Source organism: Canis lupus, chromosome 4 (assembly GCF_011100685.1).
Source record: "Canis lupus familiaris isolate Mischka breed German Shepherd chromosome 4, alternate assembly UU_Cfam_GSD_1.0, whole genome shotgun sequence".
Taxonomy (NCBI): Eukaryota; Metazoa; Chordata; class Mammalia; order Carnivora; family Canidae; genus Canis; species Canis lupus.
The window spans coordinates 87,469,937-87,490,736 of record NC_049225.1 but is presented as its reverse complement, the minus strand read 5'-3'; the positions used below and the strand labels follow the sequence as shown (position 1 = coordinate 87,490,736).

Here is a 20,800-nt window from a genome sequence, read left to right as displayed (position 1 = left end):
AGTGGCAGGTACATGTAAGGTACCTGTTGGGTCGTGCTTGTAAAGAGTTAAACAGGAAATGCTGGAAAACCTCTATCCAGTGGGAAGTAACGTTGCTTAAGCCATGAGAACTACGTATTAACCTAAAAGCATGGAATGAGCAATTCTTAACATCCTTGGGATTAGAGAGCCGTACAGAAAACCGTATAAATCTTTCAAACATCAGCTGGTGTCCGTTTCTTCCAAGATAGTTGCGAGGGACAATGTATAACTAGTAAGTACTTACGTTCAGTGAAACAAGACTCAGTCATGAGGGAAGAATGACTCTGTCATGTGAAACATGTAACAGAATAAGTAATTGCCTTATAGGACAGAAAAAATAAGGCCAGAGGGAAAGATAAACTCTTGTGTCCAGCTTGGAAAGATAATGACTCAACTCGGTGAAGTGGGAGAGTCAGGCATGGTTGGTTTGAAAATTAGGAATGTCTTACTTGATGGTGAAATTTTTCTTGTGTAGGTTTACTTCTGGGATAGGGTCCGTGAGTCTGTCTGAAGGGACCAGAGCAGAATGTCACTCCATTAGATTTTGAGAACCTTTCATTTTCAAGTTTTGTCTTTTCTTTTTCCTCCAAGGGGCCAGGGAATGGGAAAGTACTGGGTGCTAACGGGCCATTTACCTCAGAGAGCCCCACGTTTTGGAGGAAATAACGTGGAGAATCAGAGGAGAGGAGTCTTCCGAGGGACCTCCAAGTTGTCAAGTGAGCACTTAGGGCTGAGACACCAGATGCTTTCATGACATCAGCAGGGTTTAATTTAATCAAAGGATACGGCCTAGAAGGAAATTCAGTGACCGATGGTGGAGAGCAGGGTCCCAGCTGAGCTTGGTTGTAATTTCAGATGCAGAGAAAGGAGAGCTTCGGGAAGCTAGGCTCCGAGAGTATTATGAGTTTTTAAGTTCCTTCATGTTTATGATTTTAATTATTCCTGTTTCCCAAAATGATTAGCAGGAACAATTCAGGAGGAAATGGATGTATGTGCTAGAAGGGAAGAGAAAAGCCAGGGGACCATATCCTGTTTCACATGCCAGCTTGTGGTTGGGGAGGCGGTGGTGTAAGGAGGGGAAGGGAGAGGGGCTGATGGTTTCTGAGAGGAGGGGTGCGGGGAGGGGAGACCAGGCCTGGGCCCCGAGTAAGAAGTCAGTGGGAACCCAGGCGGATTCCATTCGCATCTGCGACCTTCCAGGCAACACCCAGAAGCTTACAGCTAGAATGAGTGTTGATCCCTAAATGGAAGGAAAAAGGAGTCGAAATGGAATTGAAGACATTGAACCGTGTGAAGCAACTTACACTGTGGAGCTTCAGGTTACGAATGAGTTCGTTTTCATCCACGCATGATCCACGTGAAGTCCACTACACATCCATGATGCTCCCTGGAAGGAGTTTAGAATAATGCCCGGCACCTGCTAAGGGCTCAGTCAATGTTGGCTCTTTACCTCTGACTCCACCTACAATTTCCATAATTCCAGGGTCATGAACAACCTCAGCCGAGCTTTCTAAAGCAAATACACGAAGGAAGAGTTAAGGCTTCATCTCCCTGACTCTTCCTCGTTGGAGTTGCTTTCTCCGTGTTTCACTGTACTCATATTCATCAGGCTCGGAGATTCTTACTGCATTTGGCTTTATCTTGATTACAGGACGATTGGAAACCGATGGTTTCTATTATTTTTGAAAAGCATCTGAAAGCTTCGAACAATAAACACATTTATGCATCTTCCACTTGTCCTTGAAGTTATGGAAGTTAATTTCTCTGTAAAATAAGCAGCATCCAAAAAATAATTTATAGCATATTCCACTTGGGTTTAAAATTAAGAGTACGGCACAGTCAGTACTGTCAGAATCAGAGCGAATCTTTTGTTTTCAATGGTTTGATTGTGATGCTCCCGGTTAGGATTTTCTTTGTATCCACTGTAGTTGGGGTTAGCTGAGATTCTTAAATATGAGGGTTGCTGTCTCTAAGAACTTTGGGAAATCCTTAAGCAAGTTTTCCTTATATACATATTCTGCCCTGCTCTTTTATTTTTTTTCCTTTCTTTTTCTTCTCCTTCTATACATCTTCCTCCTTTTTCTTCCTCTTTAGTTAATTCTAATAATAAGGATGTAGGGTTTTGCACTATGACCAGCACATGATTGATAATATGTATTATTTTGTTCTCTCACCACATTAGTCAAATATTTTATCCTGGTTTGTCTTTGGGAGCATTTAATGAATCTTCAGCTGTGCTGTTAAACTCATCCAATGAGGGCTTAATTTCAGATATTGTATTTTTCAGTCTTTGAATATTTTTCTAGTGAATTCTAATCTTTGATGAACTTTCACATCCTTTTGTCATTTTTGTCCTTATTTTCTTCCAGTTTTTTAAGATGTTTTGATCATTTTATTAAAGTCTTTGGATGCTAACCACAATATCCATTTTTTTGGTATCTGCTTACATTGTTTGTTCCACTTGGTTATTGCTCACATTTTCCTACCTCTTATCATGTTAGTAATTTGTCGTTATATGCTGAATATTATGTACAAGACAGGAGTCAAAGCTCTGCGTGATGCTGCTTCTACCAGACAGGGCTCTGCTTTCTCTGGTGAAGCCAGTAGGTGAGAAGCTGATCATCTCAATCTGTGGGGCCTTAACGGGATCAGAACCATAGACATTTTAGTTCTGGTCTACTTTCAGCTTAATTGTTGAGTTTTGTCTTTCTTCCTTGGGCCTGTCTCTCCTACATTTCTGACTGAGGGCCCTGAAAGACTATGTTAGCATCTTGCCACACACTGTAGGTATTTCCAAAATTGGTGAACATCCTGGGAAACCAGCCACGATTCTGAGCTAGGCTCTCCCAGTTACCATGGGATTGCTGGAGATCTTAGCTTCCCTTCCAGAGGCTACTTAACCTCGAGCTCAGCCTCAGAATTCCATAATGGTATGAGGTGGGGGGAACTCGGCTGAGCAGTTGGGGGAGATTTTAGTTTCCAAATCATTGCGGTCTCTTCTATGAATGGCAAGAACTTGGCTGGTTTCCGTTGGCCTCCTATATTCCTTCTACATGGACCAAGTCTGATCATCAGCAGACGCCTCAGGGAAGAAAATCACCCATGAAAGAGCTCACCCAAGTAAAGCTCTCTGCTCTTGGGAATTTTAGTTCATTTCATTCTGTTTGGTTCCACAGTTCTCTGCTCTTTCGAAATGTGATTTTGGTCAATTTGTATTCTGTAGTCGGTCTGGCAGGAATGTGCTCTGCTGCATCAGTTGCAATTTACCTATAACCAGAAGTCCCCTTGAGGTCAACTATTAAAAAATTTGTGGCAGCTATGTCCTTCCTAACCTAATAGCCTATAAAATGATCTTCACCTATTTTTCCAGGAACATCGGGTGAGACTGTCACAAAGAAAAGCATAGATGCATGTGGCAAACAGAGTTTGAACATTAAATTTGTATGTCAAAGTTCAAGTGGAAATATATTCTCTAGCAAGTTACAGTCCTGTCATACACTGTAATAAAGACTGAATGGCAATCACCAAATTTATTAATTTTATTTTTTTTAAAGATTTTGTTTCTTTATGAGAGACACAGAGAGAGAGAGAGAGAGGGGCAGAGACACAGGCAGAGGGAGAAGCAGGCTCCCTGTATGGAGCCTAATGAGAGGCTCAATCCCAGGACCCTGGGATCACGACCTGAGCCAAAGGCAGATGCTCAACCACTGAGCCACCCAGATGCTCTGCAATCACCAAATTTATCACTCAATTTTGTTTTCAGTATGGGAAATGTTTGTTAAGGTGATTGTCATATGGGGAAATATTGCAACGTTTGAAAATGAATTTTGCAAGTCTTAATATTAATAGGACCTGAAAGGTCTTGGCAGGGGGCCGACCCACATGAAAGGCTTGACTCTCCTTTTTTCTCTACGTGGGGTAGAGGGAGTACAGGTGTGCTGAGAGATATCTGGCTGCCCACGGAGCTTCCCCCGCAGGCATCAGTGCAGCAGGTGATATTACCTTCTCGGCAACCTGGAGAGCGCTGGATCTGGGGAATATCCTCTAAATCAGGGGATGGGCATCTAGGGAGGTGGCTATAGTCATCCTTAAGCATGGTGGCTGTGTTTGCGACTTCATTAGACCCTTTTGTAGGTCCTAAATAAATATTCCTTCTGGAATTAAACTGCTGGAATTCTTCACTCGCCCACTCTGGATTTCTCTGTTTTTTTCTTCCACCATGATATCCCAACCCTGCTGTGTAAGTTTCCCTGATCATTTCACAGGATCTTGGCATTTTAAACCACTTGACGGACTTTATTTTATTTGATCTGTACGATGAACTTATGTAACTAGGCATGGCTTAAGTTCTGCTTTATAGGCAAGGAAGCCATAGGCCAAGAAGTTGAGCACAATTACAACAGAGACAAGATTTAAAGCTGGATCCTTTTACTACTACTACTACTTCTTCTTCTTCTTCTTCTTCTTCTTCTTCTTCTTCTTCTTCTTCTTCTTCTTCTTCTTCTTCTTCTCTTTCTCCTCCTCCTCCTCCTTCTTCTTCTAGTATATCATGTGAATTGATCCTAACTCTGAGATGACAGATGGCACTAGAGCAAGAAAACTTCTTTACATCTGGTATATAGTTGAAAAACGAAGATTCCACACAAATAAATGTGGAAGGAATTTTTACCCTCTCCCCTAACTTCCTTTCTGGGGCCTGGCACTCAACAAGCTTACAGAACAGAAGCGGGACTCACATAACTCAACTCAAAGGAGACAAAGGTATAGAAACTGTCAGCATCATATGGTGTGAGCTGACCATTTCTGGAAGTGAGAGCCAGCTGATGGTCTGGGAGGTGAACCACCCCAGCGAGGTCCGTGTTCTATCCAGTTTCCTTCTATCTCAACTTCAGTCACAGATTGGCCACCTTTCTCCCCAAATATCAGCAATTCCATATGGTCCAATCAAATATATTTTGCAGTTCCTTCTTTTCTGTTTTGAAACAACAATTGTTGATCATGTAAGTTCTGCACATGCGTGCTTTGTAGGTACAATGCCCTGATTCTAATATAATGAATAGTTCAGTTCAGTCATGACTTCATTCTCACTTGAAGACATAATAGATTAGTCAAATGCTTGCAGCTATGTGAAGATTACCCTGGGTACCACAGCTCCGAATGCAGGTGTCATTAGGGGTATAGTATTGGTGAGTTAACACTAGTGTTTTGCCCTACTTAGAGCTGCCCCTGGGCCAGCTCACAGCTCTCCAGGTTTGCCTTTCAATCTTTTCCTTGTTTCTGGCATCTGAGTTCCCTTTCTCTCTCGGGAACTCAGTTATGTATTTTAAAAACACGTTTAGCTAAGTCTTAAACATGTCTTTTAGCAAGGAATTTTCCTTTTGGAAAGTTTTCCCTGTTGCTGGAAACGGAGCATGCCAGTTTGAGATGCAGAAAGTACAGAGATTTCATAAATGATGAAAGCTAAGCATGCAATGGCTTTTCCCATAAGTAAGCATTTCAAAATGTATGTGTAGAAAGGCAATAAAGGAAACACACAAATCAAGTTATTCAAAACCATTATTTTCAGGGCCAAGAAAGAAATTATGAGAATAAGGTTTTTTAAAAAAACATTGTAAGTCCTTTGGTGATGTTTTTAGTTGGACTAATTTAGAGATGATTGGATATTGTTATTTTTAATTTGATTTTTTTAGAACAAAAATCTACCAAAATAGAAAGTTTTGCCACAGCTTTAAAAAGTAAACCATGAGAGTTGGATCAACATATTCTTTCTTTTTTGGACTCCTTTGCTTGAAAATACATCCACCATCAAATTACATTGTATTTCTTCCTCTTTTACCTTCCTGCGGCAGAGGCTTAATATAAGTAAGTCCAAAGCCCGGTTTTCTTCATATCTGTTGCTCTAAGTAAATAGTAAGAGATCAGATGCCTGAGTCCGTTGATTTGATTTTGTGCAAGTGGATCTTGTTAGGACACTTCTTTACACCTGGGCTATCGGGAGATTTATTTGTAACCTTCTTTGCCAAGAGAACTGCTGTGGTATTTACATTCCTACAATGTGTTGTAGTTTCAAAGATTTTGTTTGAATCTTGCTAAAGAAACTGAATTAAGAAGTATTTAGTTTGCTGATTAAAAACAACGACAACAACAACTCATTTTAAATCATTCAGCTGTTTGGCCTGTACCCGTCCATACTTTCATAAGATTGTATGTTTTGATTCTATTACTTGAAAATATGTAGACCCAACTATCTGATAATTATATGGGCCTTTGAACCCCAGTTTGCCAATTTGTAAAATTGGATAAAAATCTATCATGACTGTTTTCAAAGGGAGCACTGTATATAAACGGAGAGTTCTTCAAACCACTTGGGGGTGGGGCTGAGATCCCAAAGAAATAGGCTAACTTGCTTCTGGGAAAAGGGAGGAGGTGTTTATCACTCACAGAGCTTCTGAGTTGGACACACAACTTTAGGGCTAAAGCTCAGGCAATGGCCATGCTGCTGAGCACTCTGCGAAGCATCCCTATTTTCTACATCCTCCTAATTCCACCCCATGCAATTCTCAGGCTCTTCTCTAAATAAATGTTGAAGATATCTTTACCTGGCAAAGGTGTGCCAAAGTATATGGTTGCCCAGGTTGCTCACATATTTTTTGGGGCCTGGTCAGTTGAAGGAGTGATGAAGAAACCATTGCTATGGTGATTTCTGTTACTTATTTCTCCATGGACATTGGTATGAATTGATTTTTTTTATAGCTCCCAAAATACTTTGAACTCGTCTTTCCCCCATCCTTTCTTCTTTCTTTTCTTTTAGACCACCACCAAGCATTAAATGGAGGTATCTACTGATAATGCCATGAACAGTGATTTGTAGTGTGTTGCTGGGTATAGAGTTAACCCCCTTGGGGAATCAGGAATTGGGTGAGAGATGCATTTGGAAGATAGAGAAATAAAGATTCTCCATCTTCCTGGTCTAGAGAAACGATTCTGTAGGCACATAGCCTGGACGAGGAGGAAGTATTTGCATTTCTACCATCTTTGAGCACTAATTGGTAATGTAAGATGGCTATCTTTAAAGAGTTCTGCTCTCTGTGATAAAACTAGAATCTCCTTCCTCTCTCCGGTGTGACACAGCCTCTGATTGCAAATTTACTTTTGGCATCTTTGAATTGCAAGGGCCCTTTGACTGTAGTTCCCCTCCACATATTCTTTTGTCCCTTCTGCTTCTTTTTACACTTTCTGCTATAGAAGCAGTGAGCCTCTTGGCAGGCATCTCTCTGCCAATGAAAAGCCAAAAGACACTGGAGACCTTTCTACTCTGCAAATCAGGAAGAGATTGTTTACAAGTTATCGCATTTTTCAAAAAGTGGCTACAGTTAGTTTTGTTGTTAGGCTGCAAAGAAAACCCCAAATATTCTTTTTGATTCAACACTGCTTGCATAGCACAGATTTTGATTTACTGGAAGGAAACTTTGCCTGTGTGAGTGCATGTGTGTTACTCTGTACATATTTCTTGAGTACTGTCTATGTGCCAGGCATAATGCTAGTTGACATATGGTTGAGAATAACAGTCATGGTCTCTGCCCTCAACCAATTTACAATGTGGATAAAACAGACCTCCCATGTTTGAATCCACAATGACATAATTACAATATGATAATTATTGTATTTGAAGGAAGGCAAAGTACACAGAACTTATAAGATGATTTAACAGGGAGATTTCGTGTAGCTAGAAGTCAGGATAACCCTTCCCAAGAAAGTGATACTTAGTACGAAACCTTAGGATGAGTAGAAACAGAGCAGATGAAATTATGGAGCCCAGGAGCTGGGAGTAGAAATGAGAGAAGGAGGCGGCCCACTGTTGTACTGTCGGGAAAGTGTGGACAGTTGAGGAGGCAGGTGTGGTAAAGTGGAAGTGTTACTGGATAGTAGTTCTTGCAAGAAGAAGCAAAGAGAATACTGCAGCAAGGCAGTTGTCAATAGAAGAGGTTAAAGGTGGTGTGTGTGTGTGTGTGTGTGTGTGTGTGTGTGTGTGTTATTGTGGAATTAACTGGAGTGCAGTTTTTAATGATGACCAAATTCTTGGTGTGACTTGGAAGTTGGCATTTCAGGTGGAATGATGGAAAAGATCAATCGGCATCAAGCTGATGGACCACTAGCCAAGGTGAGGATGATGCATCCGCATAACACTGGAGATGCCCAGCGTGATGGTAGGCTTAAAATGAAAAGAAGACTAAGGTGATCCTAAGCTCTTTAATGAGTGAACAAGTGGCTAAGCAATGACCATAGAAAGAAGAGGAAGCTATAACCAGCTGCTCAAAGGAGCAGCTTACAAAAGAGAGAGCAACCATTTGTCTGGAAGTGGCATGGGTTAGTCAGAAAGACATTGTACCAGTTGCACTTCCTACCCTGAGGGTTGAGAGAAAACACAGCTCCTACTACCCGCTGAAGAGAAGAAGCAGGACCCTCAGGGGAAAGTGAGTGTTGGTGAAGGTAAGAGCGTGTGTGTGTGTGTGTGTGTGTGTGTGATAACTTCGAGATAATTCTGGGTTAGAATGTAGAGTAACGTAAGAATAGACCTCCTTAAGACTCACCCTCAGCATTCCTCCAAATTTTGAATTTCTTTTGTAACATTCCTCTCAAATTGCAGTCAAGTACCTGCTAACAAACTTCCAGCAACAGGTACATCGTGATCTTCTAATCCAGGACACTTCACTTCGGGTGGCTCTACTGAAAAAAATAATTCGGCATAGGTGCTTTCCAGGTGAATGTGTGGAAACCAGCGCTCAGGGGTGTGCGATGAGTGTGGATAAATTGAAAAGTTATTTTATCAAGATTTTTCAGAATGAGAATTTGTTTCTCGAATACTTGTGTGATTTAAAATATAAAAACCAAATTTATATTTTAAAAAAGTGTATCAAAACCTGAAAAATAGATTTAAAAACCCTTTATGACAAATGCTATGGACAAATGCTATGTGTCCCCTTGAAATGTATAGCTTGAAGCCCTGACCCATAATGTGACTGTATTTGGAGATAGAGACTCTAGGAAGTAATGAAAGTTAAATGAGGTCTCAGGGTGGGTCCCTGAGCTTGTAGGATCAGTGTCCTTGTAAGACGAGACACTGGAGTGTTCTCTCGATGCCTGTCTCCCTTTCTCCCCACATTCCGAAGGCACCGCAAGAAGACAGCCGTCGGCAAGCCAGGAAGAGGCTCTCACCAGACCAGCCGGCACCCTGCTCTTGCACTTCCAGGCTGCAGAACTGTGAGAAATAAATGTCTGGTGTGTAAGCCGCCAGCTTGTGGTATTTTGTCATGAAAGACTGAGCAGACTAAGGTAGTATGATTAGAATTGTGAATATAGCCAGGTTTCTGGATAAGCTTTCTGATAGCTGCCACTTTTTTTTTTTTTTTTTTATTGGTGTTCAATTTACTAACATACAGAATAACACCCAGTGCCCGTCACCCATTCACTCCCACCCCCCGCCCTCCTCCCCTTCTACCACCCCTAGTTCGTTTCCCAGAGTTAGCAGTCTTTACGTTCTGTCTCCCTTTCTGATATTTCCCACACATTTCTTCTCCCTTCCCTTATATTCCCTTTCACTATTATTTATATTCCCCAAATGAATGAGAACATATAATGTTTGTCCTTCTCCGACTGACTTACTTCACTCAGCATAATACCCTCCAGTTCCATCCACGTTGAAGCAAATGGTGGGTATTTGTCATTTCTAATAGCTGAGGAATATTCCATTGTATACATAAACCACATCTTCTTTATCCATTCATCTTTCGTTGGACACCGAGGCTCCTTCCACAGTTTGGCTATCGTGGCCATTGCTGCTAGAAACATCGGGGTGCAAGTGTCCCGGCGTTTCATTGCATTTGTATCTTTGGGGTAAATCCCCAACAGTGCAATTGCTGGGTCGTAGGGTGATAGCTGCCACTTTAACTGTGTTTCTTTTCTTTTTTTTCTTATTTGACCTGAAAACATTCTCCAGTTCACACTTTATAGGATGGATGCTTTAGTTCAAGAAGCAAGTTGAGAGCACCTGGGTGGCTCAGTGGTTGAGCGTCTGCCTTTGGCTCAGGGCTTGACCCCGGGGTCCTGGGATTGAGTCCCACATTGGGTTCCCTGCAGGGAGCCTGCTTCTCCCTCTGCCTGTGTCTCTGCCTCTCTCTCGGGGTCTCTCATGAATAAATAAATAAACCTTAAAAAAAAGAAGCAAGTTGAGTAAGATGATTTATAGATATTGTAGGTTATTTTAAGATACAAATTTACTTGGTTATTTTTGGTGTAGGGTCTTGACTTACTTGTATCCTTAAAACATTGCTTCTTGCCCTCGAGTAAGCTCCGTAGTCAGGAAGGTAGCAGGAACACGCCTTGTGTAGACTTGGGGGTACCTGAGGTTAATTCTGTACAAATCAGTTACCAGAAGTGCTTCCTGAAATGCCCTCTCAAGTCTTTGTCCCCCTGGGGAGCAGATACTGTATTTATGCTTGCAAAAACAGTTATAGCATGTTAAAATGGTTTAATTGTCAAAATAAACCTGGATCTTATCTTTTCATTAAAACATGTTTTTAAACATATATATATATTTTTTTTAACAGGGAGAACTTACTGTTAAAATTTTTTCCATGAGATCTGGAGATTCATTTTTTTGATTTTTCTCCTCATATCCCTCCCGACCGAAGCTGTACATTTTGAGGGTAACCACCTGGTTACAAGCAAACTAACCCTACATAAACACAAAGACTTTCCACTAAATGCTCTTTTCCAGTTTGACGTTAGACCTTACAGTGTCAAATCGTCTGAGCCAAGAATGCCACCAGAGCCCCGCAGCTCAGATCCCAGGTTCATATATAGTTACATATGTATACATAGATCATTCCAGTTGCTGCACATTGAAGTGATAGTGCTTTCTTTCCTAAAAACAAACAAACCCCCCAAAACTTAAGTCTATGCAGGTATGCAGCCAGATAATGTAATTAAGGGCCAGAAAAGAATTTTGCCATTTTTATTTTTTATTTTATTATTATTATTTTTTAAAGATTTTATTTATTTACTTGTAGAGACACACACACACACAGAGGCAGAGACACAGGCAGAGGGAGAAGCAGGCTCCATGCAGAGAGCCTGACTCCAACCTGGGTCTCTGGGATCACACCCTGGATTGAAGGTGGCGCTAAGCCAGTGAGCCACCCGGGCTGCCCAATTTTGACATTTTTAAATTGATTTTGTGATTACCATTAAACACAACATATACTTGGGTTAGCAGTTATGTGAAAGTATCTATAATTATTTAGTGGGTAGAACATGTTTGCTAGGAAAATCTTTTTTTTTTCTAAATTCTTCTCTGTGCATTGCTTCTTGTGGTATGGATAAAGCAGCAGATCTATTCATTCCACAAACTTTTATCATGTACCTACTACGTGTGTGACATAACGGGAAGTGCTACGGTACTAGATAAAAGGCACAGTCTCTGCTCACAAGCAGATAGAATAACTATTTCTTGAATAAAGGTGGGGATGTGGGCAACTGCTTACATATGGGGAGGGTAAAGAGAAATTGGAATCTAGGAAGATGTACAGATTCCTGGGTTCAGTTATGAATCTGATGAGGGGTATAATTGTTTTCAAATGGGATATATTGGCCTCCTATCTATATAGGAGTGGCAAGATGGAAGTCAAATAAAAATCCTCAATTCTGGTTCCTTTAACATATTAATGAAATGTTAATTAATGTCTTGGGATTATGAGCAGCCAATTTGAAGACCAGGTTAATTTCTACCTCTGTTACCTTGGCAAATAAGAAATGAATTCCATGGATCAGCAGCTCATCATCTGAAAGAAGTATTAGCAGTCAGGTCTGCCATTGATTGCACAGGTTGTTAACAAGGAAGTTGATTGTGTACCTTACATAGTGGACTGATCCCTGCTCTGTCTGTTTTTGGACTATTAATTAATACGCATTTTGTGGTGCTGTTTTTGGTATTCTGACTCAAACTGAGCACATGGCTACACAGTTTTAATAAGCCTATTAATATAAAAATGGGATCTGGGGAACTAGAGATTTTTTAATAAATGAGTCATAATTTTACTTAAAGAATTCAAGGAACCTTGAAGTGTTTCCTCTAACACTAGAATTGTTATTACTGAGAAGCAATTCTCTGTGGATGTTTAGTATTTCTGCAAATGTGGTGAGTGAGGAATTGACTGCCCTGTGGTCTGGACTATCTTTGGATGGATCTGTGTATTGTGAACAACTTTTCAAGAGCTAAGAAGTGTCCCCCTCTGGAGGAAAAATTAAAAATGCTTACTGCCTGCTAAAAAGAGATTCAGGTTCCTTAAATTCAGGGTCCCTCTCCTATAACATGACCCACTGTATGTGCAGATGTCACTCGGTCCTCATTGCATCCTCTTACAATAGGGTGTGGGGAACTGGCACCAAAATACTGATAATCTGGCTGTTGCTATTGCTCTGAGTAGTAAACTGTCCTTCTCTCTGACTCAGGAGTCTTGTGTCTTCCACTAGCAACCGTGATATATTTGGCAATGTTACCTTGCAAGTAAGGTGAATTTTCAGGTCCCTCATAGTTCCTGACAGCATATTTCAGATTCCTATCTACCACTTCATAGACTCTATATTCCACTGTAAAATCTGAAACATCTCAACTTTTTCAGCATTAACAGGATAGAACTCGAAGTTGTAGCCAAATAACAAAAAATTGACTAGAATATCCACTTTGTCTTATGTCTGTGAAACCTCACATTTATTATAAATTATAATTTTATGAACTTCTTATTGAGAAACTGGAGCATTAGAGTACATTCAAAGCAATAGATTTTGTGGAAATGCAAAAGCTTATGATTGTTCATAGGTCATTTATTCTCAGTATTATACTTAGCTCTCATATAAGCACCATAAATAAATGTTTGCTTTCTTCTTGTTTTGTAGTCAGCTTTATTGAGGTATACTTTATGTGCAATAAACCGCATCCATTTAAAGTGTATAATTTGATGAATATTGACAGCTGAATATGCCTGTAAAAGCACCATTGCAACCAATTTACAAAACGCTGTCATCACCCCCAGAAGATTCCTTGTACTCCTTTGAACCTAAATGAATTTTGATTACAAGTGAAAGCTTTTATGTTGGGACACTTCAGAAATAATTTTTACTTAGGAATTTCTGCCAGGGTCCAATTTCATTTCCTTTTCAACCATTTCAAGCATGAATATTTGATTTTTTTTTCCCCTTGGGTATTTGCTCTGACTTGTATTTTCCTTTTAATGGTTCCTATGTCTAGTCTTTTCCTCTCCTTTATGTCATCTGGAGAAGAAAGGCTGAATAATATTCATAGAGCTCATAGAAGTGGAGTAAACAGTGTGAATTTGAAACATATAAAGATTAAATTCTCTTGCAGAAAAAGGAACAGCATATCACATTCAGGAAACAGAAGGTGGGTGTTAGTCTACAAGACTATGCAAACTGACTATGGAAACAGTAAAAAAAAAAAAAGGTAATTGTTTATGTCATTAAGTGATAATTTATGTTTTATAAAACATATACACCTTTGTTTGCCTTAATGATGATGCTTGATTTTAAGGTTTTTCCTCTCTCGGTCATTGACACATTTTCTAGGGAAGCCTTTCTCAGATATTTTGTTTTTTCAATCTGTCCCTTGATAGTCATGGCTCTCAAAATCCAAGGGTGGATTTTGACTAGTGTATTTATCTCAACAATGTAGAAGAGGTCACGTGGGTCACTTTGTTTTGAGAGCCTTCCAAGCATGGAATGTGAGCCGAACTCCGAAAGTGACTTCCCCACAGTCACGATTGTATGTGGAGGACAAGACATTTATACGTTCCGAGTCCAGTATGAGGTAGAGCTAAATAATGTCTTTGGTGAGAGTTGTTCTAGTTGTCATGTGACTTCTGATTTATCAAACAAGTATCTTCTCTCTTCTCTCATCAGTTTGGAGGGTAAACTTTATTTTTTAAAATGTGGATAGAAATCAAAGACTTGTGTCTGCTCTACATAAAAATGAGAAATGTTTCAAACAGTTTGGAAAACTATAAAATTGAAAACTTGATGTCAGTGATCTAGGATTTTTATGACACTCTTCCTTCAACCTCCTACTTCTCACTGATGAAGGTTTTTTTTTTTTTCCTAGTTCGAGGGGAAACACCCACAGCAACTATAAACATGTAAAAGAAAGCAAGTCCTTCTCATTAGTCTGCAATCTATCTCCTTCCTTTCACATCTGGAAATGCTCAGTTAGACACATGTCGAAACCCACAGCGTGCGCGTTTTATCCCTATGCATCTGTCTGCATCTTCCATGGCATTTTGCAGCCATGTCTGTCTTTTGTTAGCAATGGGATGAACAAAACAAGAGCAATAAACATTTTAAATCAACAACCTACCATTTTTTTTTCTGCATTAAATATGAAACAATTGTTATGCCTTTTCCAAAAATATTCTCCCACAAGGAGCCATCATCAGTAATCAGAATTAACGGAGGCGAGGGCCTCAGGAGGTCTGTTCCACACACAAACATATTCCATAACCTTCATTGTACTTAAGAACAACATTATGCTTTTTCTGAATACCATTCCATGGTGCCACTATAATTAAGGGGCGTTTTGCTTAGTGTGCAGCAGGGAAGCCAGGGCTCTGTTTGCTAGGATTGGATCAATTTGTGGGACATTAAACTGGGTATCTTTTTGTGAGTGGATGTCTTTTTTGTGAATCATGCACTTGGATGGAGAAATTTTTTCATTTGCATGAACTAGTAGCATACGCTAGCATAAGATTAGGTGCAGAGGTGGCAATCACATCTTCACCGAGGTTGATATTTAACACTACCTCATCTCTTCTCTTTTTCAGCAGAGACATTGTTATCATTTTTTACACCTGAGATCCCTTTTGAACCACCATACTTGGTCAGTAATTCCCAGGGAGTTTATAGTAGGAGATGTTTTGATCCAAGGAAAAAATAAGTTTGTTTTCTTTCAATATTGTTTGTTTGCTATATTTATTATTATTATCATCATCATCATTATTATTTTTCATTGCTATACCAGTACAAGGAGGACAAAGTTTTAATTATTTATTTATTTATTTATTTATTTATTTATTTATTATTATTTTTTTTAAGGACAAAGTTTTAGTAGGGAAATAAGTGGGCTGGTGGGGGCCAGGAAGAGCCAAATAAGTGTTTCACTAGACTCAGAAATCAAATCTCCGAGAAGACTGAGAAATTGTTGTGAGGGTCGAAACTAGGCTGTCAGTAAAATAAAGGCTAGTTTAGGATCTAGCTTTGTACACGGAATGCATTTGCTCTGGTTTTCCTTCCATGTACAACTAGATAGAGTATAAGTGGGCATGGCAAAAGGACACAGTAGGATGAAGATGGTTTTGGAATTCAGACTAGCTCCAAGATCTCTGGTCTGGAGTAGTTGATGGGTTGTGGAAGAGCCAGTGGGCACGATAGGTCTAAGTGGGTAAGAAACATGGAAGTCAGGGAATAGGGGTCAGAAACCCAGAAGAGAAGCCTGGAGAACCAAGAGCCTAGGACCTATGAGTCTGTAAAGAAAAGATCAAATAATATTGGCCAAAAATTAGGAAAGAAGGATCAGGCTCTCAGCACAAGGTCTGAGCTGTGTGGTACCAGGTACAGGAATAAAGCTCGATTTCGAGGGTTAAGCTAAGTGTGCAGCATCGGTGTGCACAGAACCGATTTTGAGAAAGCCTGTGTGCAGTGTGTAGAACGTAGGTTCTTCTGATGAGGGTGTTTTAACAAATGGAGAAGTCATTTCCTGAGGCAGGGTTTAAAACTGAAACACAAGGGGCGCCTGGGTGGCTCGGCCGGTTAGCGTCTGCCTTCAGCTCAGGTCATGATCCCAGGGTCCTGGACCGAGCCCCACATTGGGCTCCCTGCTCAGCGAGGAGTCTGCTTCTCCCTCTGCGCCTCTCCAGCTCCTGTTCTCTTTTGCTGGCGCTCTCTCTCTCTCCCAAATAAATCAATAAAAATCTTTAAAAAAAAGAAATTTAATCTCTTAAAAAAAAAACGTAAACATATTTGTAAGTATAAATAAAGAGAAACCAGAGGGACACTTTTAAAGTAGTTGATAATGTTCCAGTATGAAAAGGGTGTAATCCCTTCTGAATATCAATCCTTTACGTGGAAGCTAAGAAATATTTGCCAATTAATTTACTCTTTGATCAATTCGTTCATCAAGTATTTACTAAACTGCTACATGTCAATGTGTTTAATATCTTATAAAATCAACTTTAGTTACTAACTTTCATTATTTGTCTGTTTAGATTTTTCATAGTGGAGAATAAACCTCTTTAATAATGTCAGCAATTAATAATAGAACAACTGTTTAGGTAAGTTCGAACTCTGGGGAATTATGAAACTTACCAGGAAACATTGATGTCAATGGAAGGAAATAAAATAAGATCATAAAAGCCTGAGGTGGTGGCTTGCGACTAAAATATTGATTTGAGTATGTATTAACTGAACCACTTAGCTATGATAATGGCAAAGTTTGACATCTGGAAGTTGTGATTGATTGTATAGTGATAAAGAAATTGGTCAAAACCCCTAAACTGGGTGAAAAGAAATTGATTTGGTAGCTTCCTCTACATGTATTATTTGAGATAATTTTAGCAGGGAATACCAGACTGGAGGCACTTTTTCAGATACAGGCTCAAATTGTTTGCCAGAAATAAAGTCTAAACGGTTCTCTTTACCTGCTACTTGTGACTTGTGGTTTATTGAGGCAGCCATTGTATCTGCCTGAAAGAATGACTATTTTTATTTATTCTGTTTTAGACACAATGTGAGTGTGTGTACAGGTGTGCATGGAAACCCTGTGGGAGGTATTGGGGTAGCAATAAGCAATAAGCAAAAGACCCAGGAATAGTCCTCTGTATACTGCAAAGATTATTTTGAGTAGAAAATTATTTGAAATCACAACTTATTTCCAGGAAGTTTTGTGAGTTTTTTTTTTCTTGATCAGACTAGATATGAATTATTTTAATATGAGAAAAACCCTTGAAATAAGGTAAGGATTAGAACGATAATTTTTTGTTTTCGTGATTTTTTCTTTGTAAAGATGGAAGACTTTGGGTAGCTGGTGGGCAAGATGATGGTGTTGGCAATGGAAAGAACCACAGATGAGAGGCAAGGCAAGAAGAAGGTTTCAGAAAAGGAAATGAGAAGAAGATTGCCGAGTTTGGCTTGGGACCGAGTGTTACCAACATCACTTCTCCTGTGTAAGTTAAATTATGAGAACCATTTGCATTAGGGATTTTAATGTCCTTCAATTTGAACCAGGTCAGTTCAGCACAGTCTATGTAAATGCTATCCTTTGTAGGGGTGAAGAAAAGGAAAAAATAAAAAATAAATAAATAGAAGAAGGAACAGAAACTTATAAGAAATATTTATCCTTACTCTCTTTGCTGTTAATGTTCTTCTTAGAAAAAAATATGTATTTATTTTAGAGAGAGAGTGGGAGAGCATGAGCAGGGAGAGAGGCAGAGGGGAAGGGTGAATGTCCAGCATACTCTGTGGGGCTCAGTCTCATAACCCTGAGATCATGACCTGAGCTGAAACCAAGAGTCAGACGCTTAACCAACTGAGCCACCCTGGTGCCCCTCTTTGCTGTCAATATTCTTAATCTTTCATAAATACAGGAACACTTTCCTGATCTCTAGGACGCATGATTGCTGAGGGTAAGCCAAGTATTAAGTCTGTGCCAGCACAATGGGTTCACATTCTCCCAACATTTAGTATATAAAAATTTAACTATAGCTTGACTAAGGGAAAAAGAGAACACATATTTACACAGAGGGGATAATTTTGCCCTCCATTTCACTCAGTGGGCACGTGCTCTGCCCTGAGAATGAGATCTGATCCCTTAGCCTGTTGTTTCTGGCTGTTGGCCGGCCCGTGAGCATCGCACTGTGCCGAGATCCTGGTGTCACTACCTAAGCAGCCCACCAATGGACCGGCCAACCAGTAGACCCTTACTTGTTCCTTCTTTTGTTAATCCTCCATCTGCATTTCTAAAATCAAAAACCAACGGGAAACTAGTGGTATTTTTTCTAATTTGGTGGCAACACTTAATCTAATTTTTTTACAGTCTTTATCTCACATAGTTTTAATAGTCATACATTTACCTCAAAAATATTGTGTGGGGACACAGAATGCTTCAGCTGTCTCATAAAATATTGCATATGCTCATATTGCCTTTTTAATGTCCTAATGAATCAGGCCTGAAGGACCAGGTTAAGCAGAAAAGCACTGCTCTCTTTACCTTACTACAAGCTCTTAAATTAGGTACAGTGGTTATCCCCATTACACTGATGGGGAAACCCAGAGAGGTTGAGTAATCTCCTCTATGTCAAAGAGCTAGTGAGTGGAGAAGCTGGCTTGTTGAATTTTTAAAAAGCTGTTTTACATATGTTTCCGCTCCTTTGTGTTAAAATAAACATGGGGAAATGCCCCAGAAGTGTATGAAGTATAGAGTCTAAGTCCTTCACCCCTGGCTTCGCTAGCCCCATTTCTCAGATATATTGACCAAGTAGCTTTGTACACATCTTTCCAGACACTTTTCTGTCTCCTACAGTTGCAGGCACATAAAAACAAATGTAAAATATCAGTCTGTAAGCTCAGAAGTAGAAGAAATGTAACTGCATATTTCCATTAAATGTCATTTCTCTTGTAAGCCCCTGTTCTGGGATTGCAGAAGTAAAATCTCAGACCGTAGGATAGTTTCAGCCAATTCAAGACTCTAGGGAATTCACTTCTCTGCCTTCCCACCTTCAGGTGTCAGTCTATTTTGGGGGGTCCCGAAGTGGAGGGTGGGTGGTGAAATGGTGAGGGCCGCATCTACTCCTCTGCTTCCGTTCTCTATTTATAGAGCAGCTGCTAAGATGTTTTATTTTTTTCATTGCTTGCTGTAGACATTTGCAAGATATGCCTCTAACTTATCAGATGCTGCTTAAGTGAATATTTACTGCCACAGGTATAGGTAAGAATATTAGAATTGTAGAATTCCATTTACACACTCTTGCCAGGGACTTTCCATGTTTCCAGACTTCTGTCTATATATTAAAGTATGTAAAGTATGTTTTTTTTTCATTTTTCAATGGTCAATTAACTTTTCAATAATTTAGGAAAAATTGTTTTTTATATTTACCCGAATACTTACCATTTCTTGTAGTCTTTATTCCTCCCTGCAGATCTGTATTTCCATTTGCTGTTATTTTCTTCAGCATGCAGAACTTCCTTTAGCATTTCTTTTTCTTTTAGTCTATTTTTTTTCTTTTTAGATAGAGACAGAGAGAGTAAGAGCAGATGCTCAGGGGTAGTGGGGAGGGAGAGAGGGAGAGAGGGAATCCTAAGCAGGCTCCATGCTCAGCACAGAGCCCCACCCAGGGCTCCATCTCATGATCCTAAGATTATGACATGAGCCCAAGAGTTAAAGGTTTAGCTGACTGAGCCACCAAGGTGTCCCCCTTTAGCATTTCTTGTACTGAAGTTTGGCTTGCAATACATTCTCTCAGCTTTGTTCAAAATGGCTTTGATTTGCTTTCATTTCTTTAAGGATATAGTTGCTGATGTAATCTTAATAGTTGAGAGATTTTTCATGTAACATTTTAAAGAGAAAATTTCATTATCCTCCATCTTCCATCATTTTTTTGTAAGAAACTAGTCATCATTCATATCGCTGTTGCCAACTGTAATGTGCTGCTTTTCTTCTCTGATTGTTTTTAATAAGTTTTTAATCGTTGGTATTTACCAGTTTGAACAAAAGATACCCAGGGTATGTTTATCTTTGTGTTTGCCCTGCTGAAAATTTGCAATGTTTAAGGGTCTGTTGGCATCTTTTTTTTTTTTTTTTTTTATCAGTTTGGAAATGTTTTAACTATTTTCTCTTTAAGTATTTCTTCTGTCTCCAGATCTCCTTCTGGGACACGTATGCCAGATAATAAAATATTGGCCCACAGGTCTTCAATTGCTATTATGTGTATTTCTTCTTTTTTCCCTGTTTTTCTGCCTTTGGGTTAATTAACTGACTCTTTCTTTGGTAGACCTAGCCTGCAATTAAGCCAATATAATGAACTTTTTATTTCTGATATTGTATTTTTAGTTATGCAATTTCCATGTATTTTTCTTGCCTATGTTTCTGTTTTTAACTTCTCAGCTGAGATACTATATATTCATCTATTTGGTCTACCTTTTTTCTAAATTCTTTAGCAGAATTCTATTAATGGTTTCAAAGTTTTTGTTAATTTCGACATCTAAGTTATAGGTGGATCTGCTTCTATTAATTAATTTTTTCCTGTTGCTTGGGCCATATTTTCAGGCTTTTTAGTATGTTTAGTAATTTTTGATTGGGTACTGAATATTTTGGATGATAAACCTTCTGGATTATGTTATCTTTTTCTAGAGGGTGTTAAATTTTGTTCTGAAAGGCTAATACATGGCTTATAAGTTCCTAACATAATCCTTCGATCTTTTGGAGGTTTGCTTTTAGGGTTTGTGTGTGCTTGTGTATCTCTTTGGTTTTATCCTTCATTCTGTGACACAGACTTAGTCATGGTTCTTACCCCTAATGTGTGGATCTTTAGAGATTCAATGAAAAGTGAAGGTATCTATTAAACCCAATTCACCTGGCCAGTCTTGAACTACAAAGTCTCTCCACTTTTAGGTAGCTGCTGAAATGCTTTCTCAGTTCTTTATTCTCTAGCAGCTGCATTCT

General features: G+C 39.4%; 2 long non-coding RNA genes across 21 annotated transcripts in view; both read left to right on the top strand.

The window, feature by feature from the left end:
- The window catches only part of LOC111095666, a 38,469-nt gene that overhangs the window by 645 nt on the left and 17,024 nt on the right, over positions 1 to 20,800 (top strand). Inside the window, exons 1-5 of one of the 20 annotated variants that reach the window (XR_005358669.1) lie at positions 7,802 to 8,511; positions 9,192 to 9,354; positions 13,445 to 13,540; positions 14,195 to 16,415; positions 17,147 to 17,306. This is a non-coding gene — a long non-coding RNA (uncharacterized LOC111095666). Of the gene's footprint in view, positions 1 to 7,792; positions 8,512 to 8,538; positions 8,783 to 9,191; positions 9,355 to 13,444; positions 13,541 to 14,194; positions 17,307 to 20,800 lie in introns of those variants that run through there. The other 19 variants (XR_005358682.1, XR_005358684.1, XR_005358679.1 and 16 more) reach the window with 19 other exon arrangements.
- Positions 284 to 1,752, top strand: LOC119876212. Its single transcript, XR_005358688.1, has 2 exons — positions 284 to 737; positions 1,222 to 1,752. It is a non-coding gene; the product is annotated as an uncharacterized LOC119876212 (long non-coding RNA).